Raw genomic sequence first — 25,179 nt, forward strand, 5'->3', positions numbered from 1 at the left:
CCCCAAAATTTGGGGAGGGAAAATAGGGGTGCGTTTTATAATTCAAATATACCTTATCGGCCTCAGTGGAGCAGGGTCCCTGCTGGAGGAGGCAAGAGTGGTGCGTTGCTGCAGGCTGGAATGAGGGGGTGTTTGGAGGTGCGACACTGCCGGTGTTCGGTGGTGCGTGGGCTCCGCCGACATTTTGTGAAAGCCCAGGACCCTTGCACTTCTATGGTTTACATTGCGGTGGACTCTGGGAAAATGGCTGCTGTGGGTAGCACATGCACAGATGGAGATCTCGGCACCAAGATCTCGGGAGATCGTTTTTATTTTTTTCATTTTCGAACACATCACTTTTTTTTTATTGCTATTTATTCAGATTTTTTTGGGAGGCAAAATGATTTATTTTTTGGGGGTTGTTGGGTGCTGCCGTTCCATGTTTGGTAAAATTGATAAGGCATGCTTTATTCTTCGGGTCAGTACGATTACAGCAATACCTCATTTATATACCGCATTTTTCGGACTACAAGACGCACTTTTTCCCCCCCAAAAAAGGGGGGGAAATGGGGGGTGCGTCAAATAGTCGCAATGCAGGCTTACCGTGGCGGCAGAGGTGTGGTGGCAGAGGTGTGGCGGCAGAGGTGCGCGGATGAGGAGGCGCAGTGAGCGGGGTCCCTTTCACCGGTGAGGTGATGCAGCAGCCCAGTAAGCAGCAGAGCCGGGTGAATCCTGTTGTTATCGGTGGTGGCGGCCATCTTCCTGAGGCCGCGAGTGCGCAGATGAAGCGCTCTGCTTCCCGGGGCTTCAGGAAAATGGCCGCGGGAGGCCGCGCGTGCGCAGATGGAGATCACGGTGGCCATTTTCCTAAAGCAGAGTTCGCAGATTTAGATCTTGGCTTCAGGAAAATTGGCGCCGCGATCTCTATCTGCGCATGCGCGGTCTCCCACGGCCATTTTCCTGAAGCCCCGGGAAGCAGAGCGCTTCATCTGCGCACGCGCGGCCTCAGGAAGATGGCTGCCACCACCGATAACAGGATTCACCCGGCTCTGCTGCTTACCGGGCTGCTGCATCACCTCACCGGGGAAAGGAACCCCTCTCAAGCCATACCGCTCACTGCGCCTCCTCATCCCAGCACCTCTGCCGGTAACCACTGCTGCAACCCTCCCATGGACACCAGGCCGTGGCATCGCCCACCTAAGCAGGAAGGGACCCTGCTCAGGTGCACGCCGTACCGCATCACCCCACCTCTGCCGACACCATGCCTCCTGTGACCCTGCTCTGCCACCGCCAGCCCTCAGGTAAGATACTGTAAATTCGGACAATAAGACGGACCCCCATCTTATAAAAAAATATTTTTTTCTGCATTTTTGTCTTGTGCGTCTTTTAGTCCGAAAAATACGGTAGTTTATGTTTTTATGCTTTTACCCAAAAAGTATTTTATAGAAAAAAAAAATTATTTTTGCATCGCTTGATTCTATGAGTTATAACATCTATTTTTCCACTGATAAGCCGCCATACAGCTGTTTTTTGAGGGACAAGATGACGTTTTCAGCGGTACCATGTTTATTTATATACATCTGTTTGATCGCGTTTTATTCCACTTTTTGTTCAGTGATATGATGATGAAGCTTTGTTTTTTGCCTTTTTTGATTTTTTTTATGGTGTTCACTAGCGGGGTTAATTAATGAAACAGTTTTATAGGTCGAGTCGTTATGGACGTGGGAATACAAAATGTGAAATTTTACTGTATATATTTTTTTCATACAAATATGTATTCATGGATACAATAGCTTTATTTTTAATAATTTTTGTTCATTAAAAAAAAAAAAAAATTACAATTATTTTAAAAAATATATATATATATTTTTTTTACTTTGTCCCACTATGGGACTATCATTTTTGCAGGCTGATCACTTTTATAGTATGGGGATGCAGCAGCTGACAGAAAGTTGCTGGTCATGCTCTGCACATGATTAAGCAACTTTCCTAACTCTGGTGACCCGGATGTGGACCCCGCCTCACGCCGCGGAGTCTCAGATCCTAAGGCAGAGGGGCTGTCATCCCTCAGCCGGCTCCTGGAATGCTGCGATTTCATTCAGTTGTAGTATTTCAGGGGTTAAAGTGTTGGGAACCGTGCGTGACCACTTCTGGCGCCAGCTATTAATATCAGCCGACACCAGGTGGCGATAGCCCGCGCACAACCCAAGTGCATGGGTGAACTATGTAATAATCCATCTCTGATTAAATAGAGTTAATAGACCCAGGGCACATGGATGGATTAATACGTCAGAAAGGGGTTAACTATTCATAACAACAGCAATTTTGACTATGGGTGCTCAAACTTTTACATGGCACTGTACAAGTAAATATTAATTCAGTGAAGTCTAAACAATTTTCGGTTTATGCTGTAAATATTTGAGTTTGTAAATGAAAATGCAGACACTGCCATTTTTGAGAAGCCTATGCCTTTTCAGTTACAGTTTAAAAATTAATATATTGTGTTTTAATTTGGAATAGAATGTGTAGATCTCAGTGCCTTTGTGTATATAGAAATAAATAATATTATGAGGATTGAGCTTTTTCTCCCTTGTTTTAACCCCTTAGTGACAGAGCCAATTTTGTACTTCATGACCGAGCCAATTTTTACAATTCTGACCACTGTCACTATGAGGTTATAACTCTGGAATACTTTAACGGATCCCGCTGATTCTGACACTGTTTTTTCATGACATATAGTACTTCATGTTAGTGTTAACATTTCTTCGATACTACTGGCGATTATTTATGAAAAAAAACGGAAATATGGCGAAAATTTTTAAAATTTTGCAATTTTCAAACTTTGTATGCCCTTAAATCAGAGAGATACGTCACAAAAAATAGTTAATATATAACATCATCATCATTTTTACAACACCATTTTTTTTTTTAGGGACCACATCACATTTGAAGTCATTTTGAGGGGTCTATATGATAGAAAATACCCAAGTGTGACACCATTCTAAAAACTGCACCCCTCAAGGTGCTCAAAACCACATTCAAGAAGTTTATTAACCCTTCAGGTGTTTCACAGGAGATTTTGGAATATTTAAAAAAAAAAAAAAAAAAAAATGAACAATTAACTTTTTTTCACAAAATCTTTACTTCAGATCCAATTTGTTTTATTTTCCCATGGTTAACAGGAGAAATTGGACACCAAAAGTTGTTGTGCAATTTGTCCTCACTACGCTGATACCCCATATGTAGGGGTAAACCACTGTTTGGGCACATGAATGAGCTCGGAAGGGAAGGAGCGCCGTTTGACTTTTCAATGCTAAATTAACTGGAATTGAGATAGGAAGCCATGTCGCGTTTGGAGAGCCCCTGATATGCCTAAACAGTGGAAAACCCCCACAAGTGACACCATTATGGAAAGTAGACTCCCTAAGGAACTTATCTAGATGTGTTGTGAGAACTTTGAACCCCCAAGTGTTTCACTACAGTTTATAACGCAGAACCGCAAAAATAAAAAATCTTTTTTTCCACAAAAATGATTTATTTAGCCCCCAGATTTGCATTCTCCCAAGGGAAAAAGGAGAAATTGGACCCCAAAAGTTGTAACAACCAAAAGAAACATACTATCCTTAAAACGATATTTTAATAATAATGTCTAAAATTCCAATTGAACATTAAATACTCAAATGTATGCTTATCAGCATCAGCCGACTGGGTTGGGTAAGCTAGAAAAAATAGGGAAAAATAGCAAAAGTATACCTGACACAGTCCCTGTTAGGTGGCCCTATAGTCACTTATTCATACTTAACAGCGGAGGTTGGCACCCTAAAATTCGATATGGCGCCCCCGCTCCACGTCGACTGTCCCTTCTCACCCTAGTAGGTCCTACTAGCTACCCACACCCGGGTACCACAGACATACACACAAATTGACCACAAGGTCACACTAACCAAAAACGTGAAAAAGTGAAAAAAGAAAAAGTGAAACAAGTGTAAAAAAAAAAAAAAAAAAAGGGTTCTAAAAACAACACTGCAGAAGTTACTGCATAAAATACATTAAATTGCGTGTACCCCAAAGCTATATCAGCAAAAATTAAATGAAAAACTGTTCTTAGAAAAATATCGTAATATGCGAACAATAATAAACTATGGGGTACACCAGGGCACAGTTGGAGTGTGCTCAAAACAATACTCAGAGGTCATGAGTAGTGGAAACCTCTAATATATATAACAATGTGTCACTGTCTTTGTTAGTGGTTAATGACCTGGACGTCATTGAAGGCAGACCAATCAAAAAGAGCCCATATACTGAATGGATCCCTCCACAAGATGACACAAATCCAAAAAAATAGCAGATATATTAACCCCTTCATGACCTTGCCGTTTTTTGCAATTCTGACCAGTGTCCCTTTATGAGGTAATAACTCAGGAACGCTTCAACGGATCCTAGCGATTCTGAGATTGTTTTTTCGTGACATATTGGGCTTCATGTTAGTGGTAAATTTAGGTCGATAATTTCTGAGTTTATTTGTGAAAAAAATTGAAATTTGGCAAAAACTTTGAAAATTTCGCAATTTTCACATTTTGAATTTTTATTCTGTTAAACCAGAGAGTTATGTGACACAAAATAGTTAATAAATAACATTTCCCACATGTCTACTTTACATCAGCACAATTTTGGAAACAAATTTTTTTTTGCTAGGAAGTTATAAGGGTTAAAATTTGACCAGTGATTTCTCATTTTTACAAAATTTACAAAACCATTTTTTTTAGGGACCACCTCACATTTGAAGTCAGTTTGAGGGTTCTATATGGCTGAAAATACCCGAAAGTGACACCATTCTAAAAACTGCACCCCTCAAGGTGCTCAAAACCACATTCAAGAAGTTTATTAACCCTTCAGGTGTTTCACAGCAGCAGAAGCAACATGGAAGTAAAAAATGAACATTTAACTTTTTAGTCACAAAAATGATCTTTTAGCGAAATTTTTTTTATTTTCCCAAGGGTAAAAGGAGAAACTGGACCACGAACTTTGTTGTCCGAATTGTCCTGAGTACGCTGATACCTCATATGTGGGGGTAAACCACTGTTTGGGCGCACGGCAGGGCTCGGAAGGGAAGGAGCGCCATTTGACTTTTTCAATGAAAAATTATCTCCATCGCTAGCAGACACCATGTCACATTTGGAGAGCCCCTGTGTGCCTAAACATTGGAGCTCCCCCACAAGTGACCCCATTTTGGAAACTAGACCCCCCAAGGAACTTATCTAGAAGCATAGTGAGCACTTTAAACTCTCAGGTGCTTCACAAATTGATCCGTAAAAATGAAAAAGTACTTTTTTTCACACAAAATTTCTTTTAGCCTCAATTTTTTCATTTTCACATGGGCAACAGGATAAAATGGATCCTAAAATTTGTTGGGCAATTTCTCCTGAGTACGCCGATACCTCATATGTGGGGGTAAACCACTGTTTGGGTGCACCGCAGGGCTCGGAAGGGAAGGCACGCCATTTGGCTTTTTGAATGGAAAATTAGCTCCAATCATTAGCGGACACCATGTCGCGTTTGGAGAGCCCCTGTGTGCCTAAACATTGGAGCTCCCGCACAAGTGACCCCATTTTGGAAACTAGACCTCCGAAGGAACTAATCTAGATGTCTGGTGAGCACTTTGAACCCCCAAGTGCTTCACAGAAGTTTATAACGCAGAGCCGTGAAATTAATAAATGTGTTTCCTTTCCTCAAAAATATTTTTTTAGCCCAGAATTTTTCATTTTTGCAAGGGTAACAGGAGAAATTTGACCCCAAAAGTTGTTTTCCAGTGTCTCCTGAGAACGCTGATACCCCATATGTGGGGGTAAACCACTGTTTGGGCACATGCCGGGGCTCGGAAGGGAAGTAGTGACGTTTTGAAATGCAGACTTTGATGGAATGGTCTGCGGGCATCATGTTACGTTTGCAGAGCCCCTGATATGCCTAAACAGTAGAAACCCCCCACAAGTGACCCCATTTTGGAAACTAGACCCCCCAAGGAACTTATCTAGATGTGTGGTGAGCACGTTCAACCCCCAAGTGCTTCACAGAAGTTTATAACGCAGAGCCGTGAAAATAAAAAATAATTGTTCTTTCCTCAAAAATTATGTTTTAGCAAGTAATTTTTATTTTTGAAGGGTATCAGGAGAAATTGGACCCCAACAGTTGTTGTCCAGTTTGTCCTTACTACGTTGGTACCCCAAATGTGGGGGTAAACCACTGTTTGGGCGCACGTCGGGGCTTGGAAGGGAGGGAGCACCATTTGACTTTTTGAACGCAAGATTGGCTGGAATCAATGGTGGCGCCATGTTGCGTTTGGAGACCCCTGATGTGCCTAAACAGTGGAAACCCCTCAATTCTAACTTCAACACTAACCCCAACACACCCCTAATCCTAATCCCAACTGTAGCCATAACCCTAATCACAACCCTAACCCCAACACACCCCTAACCACAACCCTAACCCCAACACACCCGTAACCCTAATTCCAATCCTAATCCTAACCCCAACCCTAACCCTAATCCCAACCCTAACCAGAACTGTAACCCCAACACACCCCTAACCCTATCCGTAACCCTAACCACAAGCCTAATCTTAACCCTATTTCTAACCCTAGCCCTAATTCCAACCATAACTCTAATTCCAACCCTAACCCTAAGGCTATGTGCCCACGTTGCGGATTCGTGTGAGATTTTTCCGCACGATTTTTGAAAAATCTGCAGGTAAAAGGCACTGCGCTTTACCTGCGGATTTACAGCAGATTTCCAGTGGTTTTTTTGTGCGGATTTCACCTGCGGATTCCTAGAGGAACAGGTGTAAAACGCTGCGGAATCTGCACAAAGAATTGACATGCTGCGGAAAATACAACGCAGCGTTTCTGCACGGAATTTTCCGCACCATGGGCACAGCGGATTTGGTTTTCCATAAGTGTACATGGTACTGTAAACCTGATGTAAAACTGCTACGAATTCGCAGCGGCCAATCCGCTGCGGATCCGTGGCCAATCTGCTGCGGATCCGCGGCCAATCTGCTGCGGATCCGCGGCCAAATCCGCACTGTGTGCACATGCCATAACCCTAACCCTACCCCTAACCCTAACCCTACCCCTAGTTCTAACCCTAGTTCTAACCCTAACCCTAGTGGCAAAAGAAAAAAAAATATTTTCTTTATTTTATTATTGTCCCTACCTATGGGGGTGATAAAGGGGGGGGTTATTTATTATTTATTTTTATTTTGATCGCTGTGATAGAACCTACCACAGCGATCAAAATGGACTTGCAACAAATCTGCCAGGCGGCAGATTCGGCGGGCGCACTGAGCATGCGCCCGCCATCTTGGAAGATGGCGGCGCCCAGGGAGAAGACGGACCGACTTCGGGAGGCTCGGTAAGTATGAGGGGGTGGGGGGGGGGGTGGATCGGAGCACAGGGGGGGGATCGGAGGACGGGGGGAGCGGACAGGAGCACGGGGGAGCGGACAGGAGCACGGGGGAGCGAACAGGGGGACGGAGCGGGGTACCGGACAGAACGGAGGACTGGGGAGGAGATCGGGGGCGGTGGGGGGGGCCAGAACATGATTTCCAGCCATGGCAGATGCTATTGCAGCATCGGCCATGGCTGGATTGCAATATTTGACCATTTTCATAGGTGAAATATTGCAAATTGCTCTGATTGGCTGTTGCACTTTCAACAGCCAATCAGAGCGATCGTAGCCACGTGGGGGCAAAGCCACCCCCCCTAGGCTGAAGTACAACTCCCCCTCTCCCTGCAGATCGGATAAAATAGGAGTTAACCCTTTCACCCGATCTGCAGGGATGCGATCATTCCATGACGCCACATAGGCGTCATGGGTCGGGAAGGGGTTAATACACTCAGTAGATGTTAGTGTATTTGGGTGATATATATATGTTACACCCTAGGTTGTCCAAAAATAAACGGAACAAAATATTCAACAAAACAAGAAAAACAAAATAGACACAAATGAAAAAATTATCTGCTATATAAGGTATCACATCTAGTATTTCTCATTTGGTTTTTGGGCTAATGCACATAAGGGTCCAAAGAGCGACTGAGGTCAATCCCTCGTTACCCTCTCATCAATGGATGCTATGATAAATTTTAGAGAGCTCATTACTATGGGTAACATAAATCTGCACTCTAGGTGCCATACGAGTTCCGCATCTTATATCAGAGAAAAAAAATGAGCAAAATATTCAACAAAATCAGAAAAAAAAAAAAACACAAAACCCCAAAAGTTGTCCAATTTGTCCTGAGTATGCAGATACCCCATATGTGGGGGAGAACCCCGTTTGGGCACATGGCAGAGCTCTGTAGGGAAGGAGCGCCATTTGGAATGCAGACTTAGATGGAATGGTCTGCAGGCGTCACGTTGCATTTGCAGAGCCCCTGATGTACCTAAACAGTAGAAACCCCCCACAACTGACCCCATATTGGAAACTAGACCCCCCCAAGGAACTTTTCTAGATGTGTTGTGAGAACTTTGAACCCCCAAGTCTTTCACTACAGTTTATAACGCAGAGCCGTAAAAATAAAAAAAAATCTTTTTTTCCCCACTAAAATGATTTTTTTTAGCCCTGAAATTTTTATTTTCCCAAGGTTAACAAGAAAAATTGGACCTCAAAAGTTGTTGTCCAATTTGTCCTGAGTACACTGATACCCCATATGTTGGGGTAAACCCCTGGTTGGGCGCATGGCAGAGCTCGGAAGGGAAGGAGCACCTTTTGACTCTTCAATGCAAAATTGACTGGAATTGAGATGGGACGCCATGCTGCGTTTGGAGAGCCACTGATGTGCCTAAACATTGAAACCCCCCACAAGTGACACCATTTTGGAAAGTAGACCCCCTAAGGAACTTATCTAGATGTGTGGTGAGCACGTTGACCCACCAAGTGCTTCACAGAAGTTTATAATGCAGAGACGTAAAAATAAAAAATCATTTTTTCACAAAAATGATTTTTTCGCCCCCAATTTTTTATTTTCCCAAGGGTAAGAGAAGAAATTGGACCCCAAATGTTGTTGCGCAATTTGTCCTGAGTACGCTGATACCACATATGTGGGGGTAAACCACTGTTTGGGAGCATGGCAGAGTTCAGAAGGGAAATAGCACTTTTTACTTTTTCAACACAGAATTGGCTGGAATTGAGATCGGACGCAATGTCGCATTTGGAGAGCCCCTGATGTGCCTAAACAGTGGAAACCCCCAATTCTAACTCCAACCCTAACCCCAACACACCCAACCCTAACCATAACCACACCCCTAACTCCAACCACACCCCTAACCCTAATCCCAACCAAAACCCTAACCGCACCCCTAACCCTAATCCCAACTGTAAATGTAATCCAAACCCCAAACCTAACTTTAGCCCCAACCCTAACTGTAGCCCTAACCCTAAGGCCTCTTTCACACTAACGTCGTGCACTGCACATCGCTATGCGTCGTTTGGTTGAAAAAACGCATCCTGCAAAAGTGCTTGCAGGATGAGTTTTTTCACCATTGATTTGCATTAGCGTCGCATTGCGACGCTTTGCCACACGTCGCAACCGTCGTGCGTACATGTAACGTTTTTTTGCTGCCGACGGACCGCCATTTCCTCCGCCATTTTACTCCGCCCCCACCTCCCCGCACCTCACAATGGGGCAGCGGATGCGTGGAAAAACAGCATCCGCTGCCCCCGTTGTGCGGCGCATTCACTGCTAGCGTCGGTACGTCGGCCGAGTACGACGCTAGTATGAAAGTAGCCTAATGGCAAAAAAAGAAAATACTTTTATTTCATTATTTTTCCCTAACTAAGGCGGTGATAAGGGGGGGGGGGGTTATTTACTATTTATAGCGGGTTTTTATGTTTGGCAGCTGTCACACACTATTGCAAAAAATAGTTTTTGCGGTAACAAATTTTGAGAGCTATAATTTTTCCCTATTTTGGTCCACAGAGTCATGCGAGGTCTCGTTTTTTGTGGGACTAGTTGACATTTTTATTGGTACCATTTTTTGATAGCTTTTTATTCCAATTTTTGTTAGGCAGCATGAACAAAAAACAGCTATTCGTGAATTTCTTTGGGGGGCGTTTATACAGTTCCACATTTGGTAAAATTGATGAAGCAATTTTATTCTTCGGGTCAGAATGATTACAGCAATACCTCATTTATATCATTTTTTTATGTTTTGGCGCTTTTATACAATAAAAACTAATTTATAGAAAAAATTATTTTTGCATCGCTTTATTCTGAGGGCTGTAACTTTTTTATTTTTTCGCTGATGATGCTGTATGATGGCTCGTTTTTTGAGGGACAAGATGACGTTTTCAGCTGTACCATGTTTATTTATAACCGTCTTGTTGTTCATCGCGTGTTATTCCACTTTTTGTTCGGTGGTATGATAAAGCATTGTTTTTTGCCTCTTTTTTTAACGGTGTTCACTGAAGGGGTTAACTAGTGGGACAGTTTTATATGTCGGGTCGTTACGGACGCGTCGATACTAAACGTGTGTACCTTTATTGGGTTTTTGTTATTTACATAAAGAAATGTACCGTATTTTACGCTTTGTAAGACGCACTTTATTTCCCCCAAATTTGGGGGGGAAATGTGGGTGCGTCTAACAAAGTGGATATACCGCTTACCATTACAGGCTGGGATGAGGGGGTGTGCGCCGCTGCTACCGCCCGCCGCCGCTGTCGCCGCTGCCGGGGTTGTCCGCTGCTGCCCCGGGTGATGCTGGAGGCTCCGGTGCTGCGGGGGGGCTCTGGCGACATTTTGTGAAAGACCAGAGCCCCCCGGCAGTTCGTCCATGCGTTCCAGTATGACTAACTCCGGGAAAATGGCCGCCGGAATCTCAGGAAATGAGATTTCAGCGCTGAGATCTCATCTCTCGAGATTCCGGCGGCCATTTTCCCGGAGTTAGTTCCAGTATGACTGACTCCGGGAAAATGGCCGCCGGAATCTCGGGAGATGAGATTTCAGCGCTGAGATCTCATCTCTCGAGATTCCGGCGGCCATTTTCCCGGAGTTAGTCATACAGGAACGTATGTGAAAGTAACCGTAGGCACTACTATACGTTTGTGGTGCTCAAGTAGGTGCCCAAACCGTACAGAGTTATAGATAAACTTGGCACACACGTGGTCAGATGCAAGTGAATTTAATATAAAGAGTACAAACAGTATGACGTTTCGGTCATAGATTAGACCTTCATCAATGTACCTCTCATAGAGTATTTCATGGTTTAATTGGGTCAACAGGGGAATAATCCCACTATAAGCCAGGGTCAGTTCAAGGGATATATCTTGAGTGCAGCGATTGTGGGACGCGGTATCCACCGCTCGTCCTGTGTGTATGACACACAGGACGAGCGGTGGATACCGCGTCCCACAATCGCTGCACTCAAGATATATCCCTTGAACTGACCCTGGAGGTACATTGATGAAGGTCTAATCTATGACCGAAACGTCATACTGTATGTACTCTCTTTATATTAATTTCACTTGCATCTGACCACGTGTGTGCCAAGTTTATCTATACAGGAACGTATGGACGAACTGCTGGGGGCTCTTGTCTTTCACAAAATGTTGCCAGAGCCCCCCGCAGCACCGGACACAGTCCTGCAGCACTTGAGACAGCCCTGCAGCACTTGAGACAGCCCTGCAGCACTTGAGACAGCCCTGCAGCACTTGAGACAGCCCTGCAGCACTTGAGACAGCCCTGCAGCACTTGAGACAGCCCTGCAGCACTTGAGACAGCCCTGCAGCACTTGAGACAGCCCTGCAGCACTTGAGACAGCCCTGCAGCACTTGAGACAGCCCTGCGGCACAGCAGCCCCCCTGCAGACCCCATCATCCCAGCCTGCAGCAATGCTCCACTCCTGCCTCCAGCAACGACCCTGGGACCCTGATCCACCGCAGCCACAACCCCTGGTAAGCAATAAGACGCATGGATTATAAGAAGCCCCCCCCCCCAATTTATTAAAAAAAGTTTTTTCCTATTTTTCTCCTCAAAATTTGGGGTGCGTCTTATAATCCGGAGCGTCTTACAAAGCGAAAAATACGGTATTTATTGGAATAATATTTGATTTTTCTTTAGAATTTTTTTTTTTTTTTCTTTAACACATGTTAAAAAATTTTTTTACTTCTTTTACTTTGTCCCAGGGCGGGACATCATTGTATAGTGTCACAGTGCAAATCACTTTGCAAAGCAAGTGGCCACCTCCCTGCAGGACCCAGAAGGACCCCCTCGGCCATCTTGGATCCGGGAGGAAGACAGAGGAGAAGCTCGGAACAACGCGATCACATCGTGCTGTTACGAGGGTCTCAGAGTAGCACGCAGGGAGCCCACTCCCTGCGCGATGCTTCCCTATGCCGCCGAAACGCTGCGATCATGTTTGATCGCAGTGTTCCGGGGGTTAATGACCCGGGAGCCGTCCGTGACGGCTCCTGGCACATAGTGCCGGATGTCAGCTGTAATAATAAGATGACACATTTCTTGTCCAACCTCTTCATTTAGGGGATAGATCGGTCGGTCGGTCGACTGACCTGGGATAGACGGTCGGTCGGTCGACCGACCTGGGATAGACCGGTCGGTCGGTCGACCGACCTGGGATAGATCGGTCGGTCGGTCGACCGACCTGGGATAGATCGGTCGGTCGGTCGACCGACCTGGGATAGATCGGTCGGTCGGTCGACCGACCTGGGATAGATCGGTCGGTCGGTCGACCGACCTGGGATAGATCGGTCGGTCGGTCGACCGACCTGGGATAGATCGGTCGGTCGGTCGACCGACCTGGGATAGATCGGTCGGTCGGTCGACCGACCTGGGATAGATCGGTCGGTCGGTCGACCGACCTGGGATAGATCGGTCGGTCGGTCAACCGACCTGGGATAGATCGGTCGGTCGGTCGGTCAACCGACCTGGGATAGATCGGTCGGTCGGTCAACCGACCTGGGATAGATCGGTCGGTCGGTCAACCGACCTGGGATAGATCGGTCGGTCGGTCAACCGACCTAGGATAGATCGGTCGGTCGGTCAACCAACCTGGGATAGATCTGTCGGTCGGTCAACCGACCTGGGATAGACCGGTCGGTCGGTCAACCGACCTGGGATAGATCAGTATATCTATACATAGTTATAATACTATCCATAGATTATTACTAAACATCGGGGTAAGTATTAACATAATAAAATGGTACATAAAGAGTTAAATAAAGACACATACACACACACACAATCTGCTTTAGGCCGGGGTCACATTTGTGAGAAAGTCGCATGAGTCTCGCACCTCAATACCCGGCCCCGGATCTGGCACTCGGGAACGGAGCATTCAGCTGCATAGAAATACATGCAGCCACACACTCCGGTCCCAAGTGCCGGCATCAGTGTGGGGTATTGAGATGCGAGACTCGTGCGAATTTCTCGCAAGTGTGACCCCGGCCTTAAACGCAATATCTGTTTAATTTAAAAAAAAAATTGAAAAAAAAAATGGCGACTGGGGGCCAATGTTTATACCCATGGATCTTTGCAGGCTATGAATCCCAGCCCGCAGCTGCATATTGAGCCTTAACTGGCTATTAAAAAAGAAAAAAAATACGTGGGGTCCCCCTATAATTAATAGCCAGAAAAGGCTATGCAGACAGCTGCAGCCTGATAGTCATAGCCTAGGAAGGGGCCATGGATATTGCCCCCCAGCTACAAACACCAGCTCACAGCCACCCCAGAAATGGCGCATCTCTAAGATGTGCCAATTCCAGCACTTAGCCTCTCTCTCTCTTCCTACTGCCCTGTAGCGGTGGCATATGGAGTAATAGCTGGGGATTGATGCCAGCTTTGATTTGTAAGGTGACAACAAGCCGGCTTAGTAATGGAGAGGCGTCAATTAGATACCTATCCATTACTAATCCAAAGTTGTGAAAGGGTTAAATAAAGACAGCCAGAATAAAGTATTTTAATGAAATAAAACACAATTTTGACATCTCTATTGTTCTGCCAACCCATGAGATGCCCTCGATCTCCTGGAAAAAAAGAAAAATAAACCAACACAAATACTCCCACAACGATCTCCCCTATAGAGCAGTCACATCAGGAGATGTGACTGCTCTATAGGCCTCCAGTGACACTGACAGGAGACAATGGCTCCTGCAGTGTTATCACGGAGGATTCAATGGGCTCTCACTTTACGGCACTGCTGCGTGAGAATTTTCCCATGCAGAAGTGCCGCAAGTGACAGAATGAACTCTGCACTCACAGCACTGGAGGGATACAGTGCGGAGGATTATCTCCTGTCACTGTATCACCGGAGCCCCTGGAGAGCTGTAGCATCTGCTGATATGACAAGTCTCCACGGTAGATCGTCGTTTGACACTCGTTATTAAATGGATTACATTGGATCAGGAAGTATACTGGTTTTTTTTGGGTTTTTTTTTACAGGTCATCGAGGGCTTCGGGGACTAGGTGATTGGTGAGTATGTACTGTATTGACTGTGTTTGTTTGTTTTTTTTTACACTTGAACACAGTAGCCAGATGATGGTACTACTACTGTCTCGTCATCCAGCTAGCTGTCACTGTAGCAGGCATAGCCGGATGGGACTAGTAGTCTCATAAGATGATGCCTGCCTACACAGCCCAGCACACACACACACAGCCCCGCAGACCCCAGCACACACACACACACACACACACACACACACACACACACACACACACATCTTCTCCGTACACACACAGTCTCCACCCACACACTCTTACTCCAGATCTGCAGCGTTTCTCGCAGGTACATCCGCAGCAAACCCATACATCTTTTTTAAACCTGCGGTTTTGCTATGGATGTGCCTGACACAATGGAAATCAATGGGTGCAGAAACGCTGCAGATCCGCAAAAAGAATTGACATGCTGCACAACAATTCTCAATTTCCCCACTGACTAAGGCTAGTTTCACACTAGCGTTTATCTGGGCTGCGGAGGGATGCCGACTTCCTCCGTGAAGCCCCGCCCACTGCCGCGTCTCTTCGTTCAGCTCTGCCTACGGCTGCGTGTGCACTTTATCTTTAACATTGGGTATGCAGGCCATGCCGCTGTATGCGGATGCCGCCGCATGCGTCGCTTTGACGGTGCGACGACCGCGACATGTTGCATTTTCATGCAGATGCTGCACCGTCAAAACGACACACGTGGCGGCATCCGCATACAGCGGCATGGCCTGCGTACCCAATGTTAAAGATAGGATGCGCACGCCGCATGCAGCCGTGGGTGGGGCTTCAACGGAGGAAGTCCACATCCCTCTGCAGCCCGGATAAACGCTATTGTGAAACTAGCCTAACATTGCTTGTGCACTACACTGTGGATTTGATGCATTTCCAGGAGTTTAAAAACGCTGCGAATCCGCATCAAATTCCGCAACGTGTGCACATAGCCCAAGTATCAAATTATGCACTGAGAGTTATGACATATACATATATATATATATATATATATATATATATATATATATATATATATATATATATAATCGTCTAAGGGGTACTTCCGTCTGTCTGTCTGTCAGTCAGTCATGGAAATCCCACGGCCAATCAGTGACGGGCACAGTACGGCCGCGAATTCGCCCCTTCCTACTCTCTGTCAGTGCCCCCTCCATACTCCCCTCCAGTCAGCGCTCACACAGGGTTAATGGCTGAGTTACACCGTGTTATGCCGCAGTGTAACGCAGTCCGTTAACGCTGCTATTAACCCTGTGACCTACTTTTTACTATTGATGCTGCCTATACAGCATCAATAGTAAAAAGATCTAATGTTAAAAATAATTTAAAAAAAATCATTATATACACTATGTTCCAAATTATTATGCAAATGACATTATCGGATTTTCCTAAATGGTTGCTGCAAATGACAGTCAGTCTAATAAAAGTCATCACCCATTAGAGTATACATCGAATTTTATTGAAGAAACCTCCCAATGATAACAGTATAATCTCCAAAATGAATAAAAACTCAAAATGCACTGTTCCAAATTATTAGGCACAGTAGAATTTTTAAACATTTGATATGTTTTAAAGAACTGAAAATGCTCATTTGTGCAATTTGCAGCATTAGGAGGTCACATTCACTGAGCAAAAAAGCTATTTAACTCCAAAACATCCTAACAGGCCAAGTTACATGTTAACATAGGAACCCTTCTTTGATATCACCTTCACAATTCTTGAATCAATTGAACTTGGAAGTTTTTGAAGAGTTTCTGCTTGTATTTTTTTTGCATGAACTCAGAATTGCCTCCCAGAGCTGCTGTTTTGATGTGAACTGCCTCCCACCCTCATAGATCTTTTGCTTGATGATACTCCAAAGGTTCTCTATAGGGTTGTGGTCAGGAGAAGATGGTGGCCACACCATGAGTTTATCTCCTTTTATGCCCATAGCAGCAAATGATTCAGAGGTATTCTTTGAAGCATGAGATGGTGCATTGTCATGCATGAAGATGATCTTGCTCCTGAAGGCACATTTCTGCTTTTTATACCATGGAGGAAAGTTGTCAATCGGAAACTCTATATACTTTGCAGAGGTCATTTTCACACTTCAGGAACCTTAAAGGGCCCTACCAGCTGTTTCTCCATGATTCCGGCCCAAAACATGACTCCTCCACCTCCTCGCTGACGTTGCAGCCTGGTTGGGACATGGTGGCCATCCACCAATCATCCACTACTCCATCCATTTGGACCATCCAGGGTTGCTCAACACTTTTCAGTAAACAAGACTGTTTGGAAATTAGTCTTCATGTATGTCTGGGCCCAATGCAACCATTTCTGCTTGTGAACACTGTTTAAGGGTGGCCAAATAGTAGGTTTATGCACCACACCAAGCCTTTGAAGGAGCCTACACCTTGAGGTTCGAGGGACTCCAGAGGCACCAGCAGCTTCAAATATCTGTTTGCTGATTTGTAATGGCTTTTTAGCAGCTACTCTCTTAATCCGATGAACTTGCCTGGCAGAAATCTTCCTCATTATGCTGTTATCAGCACAAAAACATCTGTGGTCAGATACAGCCACAAATCTCCTAACAGTACGATGATCACGCTTAAGTTTTCGGGAAATTTCTAATGTTTTCATCCCTTCACCAAAGCATTGCACTATTTGATGCTTTTCAGCAGCAGAGAGATACTTTTTCTTTCCCATGTTACTTGAAAACTGTGACCTGCTTAATAATGTGGAACATCATTTTTAAGTAGTTTTCCTTTTATTAGAATCACCTGGAAAACCAATTATCCCATGTGTTTAAGATTGATTTCAGTGATCCATTGAGCCCACGAGTTTATTTGAAAATCAAAACAATTAACCCCGTAAGCCCCGAGGGTGGTTTGCACGTTAATGACCGGGCCAATTTTTACAATTCTGACCACTGTCCCTTTATGAGGCTATAACTCTGGAACGCTTTGACGGATCTTGGCGATTCTGACATTGTTTTCTCATGACATATTGTACTTCATGTTAGTGGTAAAATATATTCGATATAACTTGCGTTTATTTGTGAAAAAAATGGAAATTTGGCGAAAATTTTGAAAATTTTGCAATTTTCCAACTTTGAATTTTTATGCCCTTAAATCACAGACATATGTCACGCAAAATACTTAATAAGTAACATTTCCCACATGTCTACTTTACATCAGCACAATTTTGGAACCAAAATTTTTTTTTGTGACGGGAGTTATAAGGGTTAAAAGTTGACCAGCAATTTCTCATTTTTACAACACCATTTTTTTTTAGGGACCACATCTCATTTGAAGTCATTTTGAGGGGTCTATATGATAGAAAATAACCAAGTGTGACACCATTCTAAAAACTGCACCCCTCAAGGTGCTCAAAACCACATTCAAGAAGTTTATTAACCCTTCAGGTGTTTCACAGGAATTTTTGGAATGTTTAAATAAAAATGAACATTTAACTTTTTTTCACAAAAAATTTATTTCAGCTCCAATTTGTTTTATTTTGCCAAGGGTAACAGGAGAAAATGGACCCCCAAAGTTGTTGTACAATTTGTCCTGAGTACGCTGATACCCCATATGTGGGGGTAAACCACTGTTTGGGCGCATGGCAGAGCTCGGAAGGAAAGGTGCGCCATTTGACTTTTCAATGCAAAATTGACTGGAATTGAGATGGGACACCATGTTGCGTTTGGAGAGCCCCTGATGTGCCTAAACATTGAAACCCCCTACAAGTGACACCATTTTGGAAAGTAGACCCCCTAAGGAACTTATCTAGATGTGTGGTGAGCACTTTGACCCACCAAGTGCTTCACAGAAGTTTATAATGCAGAGTCGTAAAAATAAAAAATCATATTTTTTCACAAAAATTATCTTTTTGCCCCCAATTTTTTATTTTCCCAAGGGTAAGAAAAGAAATTGGACCCCAAAAAATGTTGTGCAATTTGTCCTGAGTACGCTGATACCCCATATGTGGGTGTAAACCATTGTATGGGCGCATAGCAGAGCTTGGAAGGGAAGGAGCGCCATTTGACTTTTCAATGCAAAATTGACTGGAATTGAGATGAGACGCCATGTTGCGTTTGGAGAGCCCCTGATGTGCCTAAACATTGAAACCCCCCACAAGTGACACCATTTTGGAAAGTAGACCCCCTAAGGAACTTATCTAGATGTGTTTTGAGAGCTTTGAACCCCCAAGTGTTTCACTACAGATTATAACGCAGAGCCATGAAAATATACATATATTTTTTTTTTCACAAACATGATTTTTTAGCCCCCAGCTTTGTATTTTTACAAGGGTAACAGAATAAATTGGACCCCAAAATTTGTTGTCCAATTTGTCCTGAGTACGCCGATACCCCATATGTGGGGGGAAACCACTGTTTGGGCGCATGACAGAGCTCGGAAGGGAAGGAGCGCCATTTGGAATGCAGACTTAAATGGATTGGTCTGCAGGCCTCATGTTGCATTTGCAGAGCCCCTGATGTACCCAAACAGTACAAACCCCCCACAGGTGACCCATATTGGAAACTAGACCTCCCAAGGAACTTATCTAGATGTGTTGTGAGAACTTTGAACCCCCAAGTGTTTCACTACACTTTATAACGCAAAGCCGTGAAAATAAAACATCTTTTTTTTTCTCACAAAAACGATTTTTAGCCCCCCAAATTTTTAATTTTCCCAAGGATAACAAGAGAACTTGGACCCCAGAAGTTGTTGATCAATTTGTCCCGAGTACGCTGATAACCCATATGTTGGGGTAAACCCCTTTTTGGGCGCACAGGAGAGCTCGGAAGGGAAGGAGCACTGTTTTACTTTTTCAACGCAGAATTGGCTGGAATTGAGATTGGACGCCATGTCGCGTTTGGAGAGCCCCTGATGTGCCTGGACAGTGGAAACTCCCCAATTCTACCTGAAACCCTAACCCAAACACACCCCTAACCCTAATCCCAACGGTAACCCTAACCACACCCCTAGCCCTGACACACCCATAATTCTAATCCCAACCCTAATCCAAACCGTAAATGTAATTCAAACCCTAACCCTAACTTTAGCCCCAACCCTAACCCTAACTTTAGCCCCAACCCTAACCCTAACTTTAGCCCCAACCCTAACCCTAACTTTACCTCCAACCCTAACCCTAACTTTAGCCCCAACCCGAACCCTAGCCCTAACCCTAGCCCTAACCCTAGCCCTAACCCTAACCCTAGCCCTAATGGGAAAATGGAAATAAATACATTTTTTTAATTTTATTATTTTTCCCTAACTAAGGGGGTGATGAAGGAGGGTTTGATTTACTTTTATAGCGTTTTTTATATCGGATTTTTATGATTGGCAGCTGTCACACACTAAAAGACGCTTTTTATAGCAAAAAAGTTTTTGCGTCTCCACATTTTGAGACCTATAATTTTTCCACATTTTGCTCCACAGAGTCATGTGAGGTCTTGTTTTTTGCGGGACGAGTTGACGTTTTTATTGGTAACATTTTCGGACATGTGACCGTTTTTGATCACTTTTTATTCCGATTTTTGTGAGGCAGAATGACCAAAAACCTGCTATTCATGAATTTCTTTTGGGAGAGGCGTTTATACCATTCCGTGTTTGGTAAAATTGATAAAGCAGTTTTATTCGACGGGTCAGTACGATTACAGCGATATCTCATTTATATCATTTTTTTATGTTTTGGCGCTTTTATACGATAAAAACTATTTTATAGAAAAAATAATTATTTTAGTATCGCTTTATTCTCAGGACTATAACTTTTTTATTTTTTTGCTGATGATGCTGTATGGCGGCTTGTTTTTGCGGGACAAGATGACGTTTTCAGCGGTACCATGATTATTTATATCAGTCTTTTTGATCGCGTGTTATTCCACTTTTTGTTCGGCGGTATGGTAATAAAGCGTTGTTTTTTGCCTCTTTTTTTTTTTTCTTACGGTGTTTACTGAAGGGGTTAACTAGTGGGGCAGTTTTATAGGTTGGGTCGTTACGGCCGCGGCGATACTAAATATGTGTACTTTTATTGTTTTGTTTTTTTTATTTAGATAAAGAAATGTATTTATGGGAATAATATATATTTTTTTATTATTATTTAGGAATTTTTTTTTATTTTTTTTTATTTTTTTTTTTAAACATGTGGAAAAATTTTTTTTTTACTTTTTTACTTTGTCCCAGGGGGGGACATCACAGATCGATGATCTGATAGTGTGCACAGCACTCTGTCAGATCACCGATCTCACTTACATCGGTGCAGGCTTACCAGCGTCTGCTCTGAGCAGGCGCTCGGTAAGCCACCTTTCTCCCTGCAGGACCCGGATGCCGCGGCCATCTTGGATCCGGGACCTGCAGGGAGGAAGGAGGTAGGAGCCCCTCGGAGCAACGCGATCACATCGCGTTGCTCCGGGGGTCTCAGGGAAGCCCGCAGGGAGCCCCCTCCCTGCGCGATGCTTCCCTATACCGCCGGTACACTGCGATCATGTTTGATCGCGGTGTGCCGGGGGTTAATGTGCCGGGGGCGGTCCGTGACCGCTCCTGGCACATAGTGCCGGATGTCAGCTGCGATAGGCAGCTGACACCCGGCCGCGATCGGCCGCGCTCCCCCCGTGAGCGCGGCCGATCGCGTATGACGTACTATCCCGTCACCCGGAATTAAGTCCTAGGTCACCTTGACGGGATAGTACGTCATACGGGATTAAGGGGTTAAATCTTTATGACACTTAAATCCAATTTGCATAATAATTTGTACTCACCTTCTGGCGCCTTTCCAGCTCCTCGCAACGCTCCGGGCCATGCACTGCAGTCTCGCGAGATGATGACGTAGCTGTCTTGCAAAACCGCTACGTCATCATCTCGCGAGACCGCAATGCATTCTTGAGACCGGAGCGTCGCTAGGAGCATCGCTAAATGCCTCGCCAGGATCCAGGGGCCGACGGAAGGTGAGTATATAACTATTTTTATTTTAATTCTTTTTTTTTTTTTAACAGGGATAAGGTGCCCACATTGCTATACACTGCGCGGGCCGCGCTATACACTGCGCGGGCCATGCTACACACTGCGCGGGCCGTGCTACACACTGCGCGGGCCGTGCTACACACTGCGCGGGCCGTGCTACACACTGCGCGGGCCGTGCTACACACTGCGCGGGCCGTGCTATACACTGCGCGGGCCGTGCTATACACTGCGCGGGCCGTGCTATATTTCTCTGCTTTATCTGTGCATCATTTATCTGTGCATCACCAATCGTGGTATGTGTTAAAGAGGGGGGCCCACTGAGACTCTTTCGCCCGGGGCCCTCAAAAACCTGGAGCCGGCCCTAGCTTCACTGATAGTTCGCAGCCGGGCATGACCAATCAGCGACAGACGCAGTCCGGCTGCGAATTGGCACGGAATTTGAACCACGCTTCGCTAATTGGTCGCGCCCGGCCGAATCCTGTGTATAAATTGCATTATTCTGAAAACTTCATAAACTACATACATATTCTAGAATACCCGATGCGTTAGAATCGGGCCACCATCTAGTTATAATTATCTTTTTTACCACCTTAGGCTGAACGCAACTCTTTTATGGAATCGGACCGGACACATTAGCCCCCATTTCTTAAAATATAGGGAACCAAAAGAGGGAAGATTGAAAGTAACAATCATTTGTCTGGGTTCATAATATACACCAAAACTGCAAATATTTTTGCACAAGTGAAGAAAACGAAAACGTTTAAAGGGATCCTGTCACCCCCCAGTCATTTCAAACTAAAAGAGCCACCTTGTGCAGCAGTAATGCTGCATTCTGACAAGCCGCCCTGCTTGTGATTCCCAGCCCCGCAGGGTCTTCTGATTTATTCACATTGCGGGGCTGGGATTCACAGGTAGGGCGGCCGCGCAGGCGCAGTCAGCTGGACTGCATATGAGGAAAGACGGGCAGCGCTCACTGCGCCTGCACCAGGCAGGGGATAAGAGCGCAGGCGCCGGCTACTTTTGAGAACAGCGGTGAGGAGGCGGCGCCCGGGGCCAAGAAGATGTGAGTGACAGCTGTGTGCTGTCTGAAGCAGGGGGGAAACGCCGGCCCACTTGACTGAGGAGCAGGCATTTCAGACAAATTATAAAACTGATTATTTCTCAAGTTACAGCACCCAGACCTAAAAGAGCCACCTTGTCAGAATGCAGCATTACTGCTGCACAAGGTGGCTCTTTTAGTTTGAAACGACGGGGGGGGGGGGGGGGGGGGGGGGGGGGGGTGACTGGTTCCCTTTAAAAAAAGAATTAAAATCAGCCAACCATCACAATGCAGGGGTGCAGCAATTCTCAACAAGCAGCACTTCTGGCCCCAGAGCACACTATGGTACCTGTATATGGCTTAACCCCAGAAACTCCGCAAACCAGGTCTGAGTGCTCAGGTGCACAACAGGTCTGTCCATCTAGATATCTCCGTACATTATACATCTAGCAGTACATTACATACCTAGCCATCTAGATTTAGCCGTACATTATACATCTAGCCGTACATTATACATCTAGCCGTACATTATACATCTAGCCATACATTATACATCTAGCCATCTAGATCTCTGCGTACATTATACATCTAGCAGTACATTACATACCTAGCCATCTAGATTTAGCCGTACATTAGACATCTAGCCATACATTAGACATCTAGCCATACATTAGACATCTAGCCATACATTATATACCTAGCCATCTAGATCTCTGCGTACATTATACATCTAGCCGTACATTATATACCTAGCCATCTAGATCTCTACGTGCATTATACATCTAGCCGTACATTATATATATACTTAGCCATCTAGATCTCTGCGTACATTATACATCTAGATCTCTGCGTACATTATACATCTAGGCTTACATTATATACCTAGCCATACATTATACATCTAGCCGTACATTATATACCTAGCCATCTAGATCTCTACGTGCATTATACATCTAGCCGTACATTATATATATATATATATATATATATATATATATATATATATACACACACACACACCTAGCCTTCTAGATCTCTGCATACGTTACACATCTAGCCATACGTTACAGCTCTCTCCGTACATTGTAGATCTATACACAGCACATTCCTTACGAGGTGGTGTACTGACTATATACTGGACATCACTTCCACATTTCATATTAACCAAATGTAAAAAAGAACTGAAAGCTAAAGCGGACATTTTTCACATTTAGAAATGTTGCCTCCCCCTGCCCCACATTCACTGCTCCCCTGTCCCATCCCCCACGGCCCCTTTTGCAGCTGTATTGGAAGCACAGTATGGGCCAGCAGATCAATTGTTGACATGTTCAGCTCTCCCCTGCCACAGTTCTCGTGACTCACAAGACAACTTCGCCCATCCTGAAGGTGAGCGAGGTCCCACCACTAAATACGTCATTCGGATGTGAAAACCCCAAAGCGATGTCCAGGAGTGATTGCCCTCACAATAACGCAGCTGGGGATGCAGGACAAGATCCGGCCCAGCCTAATGCTGCCTGCGGAAAGCTTCCAGAGACGACACCAGGAAACCACTGACCTGGGAACTCAGACACCAGCAAACACTGCATGGGAGGAGGACGGGGAAAATGGCTGCACTCAGGAGCTGGGGAAGGCTCCTCAGAAGCTCCAGCACACGGCCATGTGCCAGCACGGGAGACCGACACAGCACGGGAGACGGGCGCACGTTTACCTTCAGAGGAGTACTGCGGGTTCTCTTTCTTTACAAAGCGGTCATTCCTGAGGGAGCACAAGGACCCATCTACCGGCTGACAACGCACCCGCCTCCGTATAGTGCGCACTGACGGCCGCTCATCACATTGTCATTTACAGTCCGCGGTGTGTGAGCCAATGCATGAGTTTGGTGAGGCCGCATTCTACACACCTACACCCGTCACCCAAAGCCCTGACGAGACTGACCAGAACTGTAGCAAGCATTGTGTGCAGCACCCACCCCCCGATACACAGCCCCCGCCCACAGCCAAGGGCTTCCGCTGATTGGTCAGAGCCGCCGTCCATCACCTTTGTGTAAACACTTTGGCTGGCATCCATTTACATGAAGGCAATGTGGAGTAGGAGCTGCTTCAGTTTCAAGGATCCCCGAAAATGACTGAATGGTTCAATCTGGTGGTGAGAATTTCTGGGGGTTTCCAGGCTACCCCGGGACGACAATCCTTGGAGTTACTCGGCCTGGATTTTACTATTAACTGCGCAAAGATGACATCGTGAGGAAGTAACTTTACTAATGCACATTATTAATCTTTTATACTGTGGGTATGTTCACACTGCAGTGTTTTCTGCCAAGTATTTTTAGAGGTCAGCTGAGAAAATAAAAGCTTGAAAAAGTGCTCAGAAAACAAGAGACTGGTGGAGCCCTCACACTGCGGGCGGGCGGGCGGGCTGTGGAAACCAGCATGGTGTGTGTTGGGAAATGGTCAATATCAATTTGTGGTGGGGCCATCACACTGCGTGGAGGGCTGTGGTGGGGTCATCACACTGCGTGGAGGGCTGTGGTGGGGCCATCACACTGCGTGGAGGGCTGTGGTGGGGTCATCACACTGCGTGGAGGGCTGTGGTGGGGTCATCACACTGCGTGGAGGGCTGTGGTGGGGCCATCACACTGCGTGGAGGGCTGTGGTGGGACAATCACACTGCGTGGAGGGCTGTGGTGGGGCCATCACATTGCGTGGAGGGCTGTGGTGGGGCCATC

At 45.3% G+C, this 25,179-nt stretch overlaps 1 protein-coding gene across 6 annotated transcripts in view; it reads right to left on the bottom strand.

Annotated features, from left to right (window-relative positions):
• The window catches only part of TNRC18 (trinucleotide repeat containing 18), a 997,170-nt gene extending 972,735 nt beyond the window's left edge, over positions 1-24,435 (bottom strand). For 3 of the 6 annotated variants that reach the window (XM_077275610.1, XM_077275609.1, XM_077275606.1), the window contains exon 1: positions 24,163-24,435. The gene's annotated coding sequence lies outside the window, so the exon portion shown is untranslated. Of the gene's footprint in view, positions 1-24,009 lie in introns of all 6 variants that reach the window. The other 3 variants (XM_077275608.1, XM_077275612.1, XM_077275607.1) reach the window with 3 other exon arrangements.
• Positions 24,436-25,179: the final 744 nt, after the last annotated feature.

The sequence above is a fragment of the Ranitomeya variabilis genome, chromosome 7 (genome assembly GCF_051348905.1).
Source record: "Ranitomeya variabilis isolate aRanVar5 chromosome 7, aRanVar5.hap1, whole genome shotgun sequence".
Taxonomy (NCBI): domain Eukaryota; kingdom Metazoa; phylum Chordata; class Amphibia; order Anura; family Dendrobatidae; genus Ranitomeya; species Ranitomeya variabilis.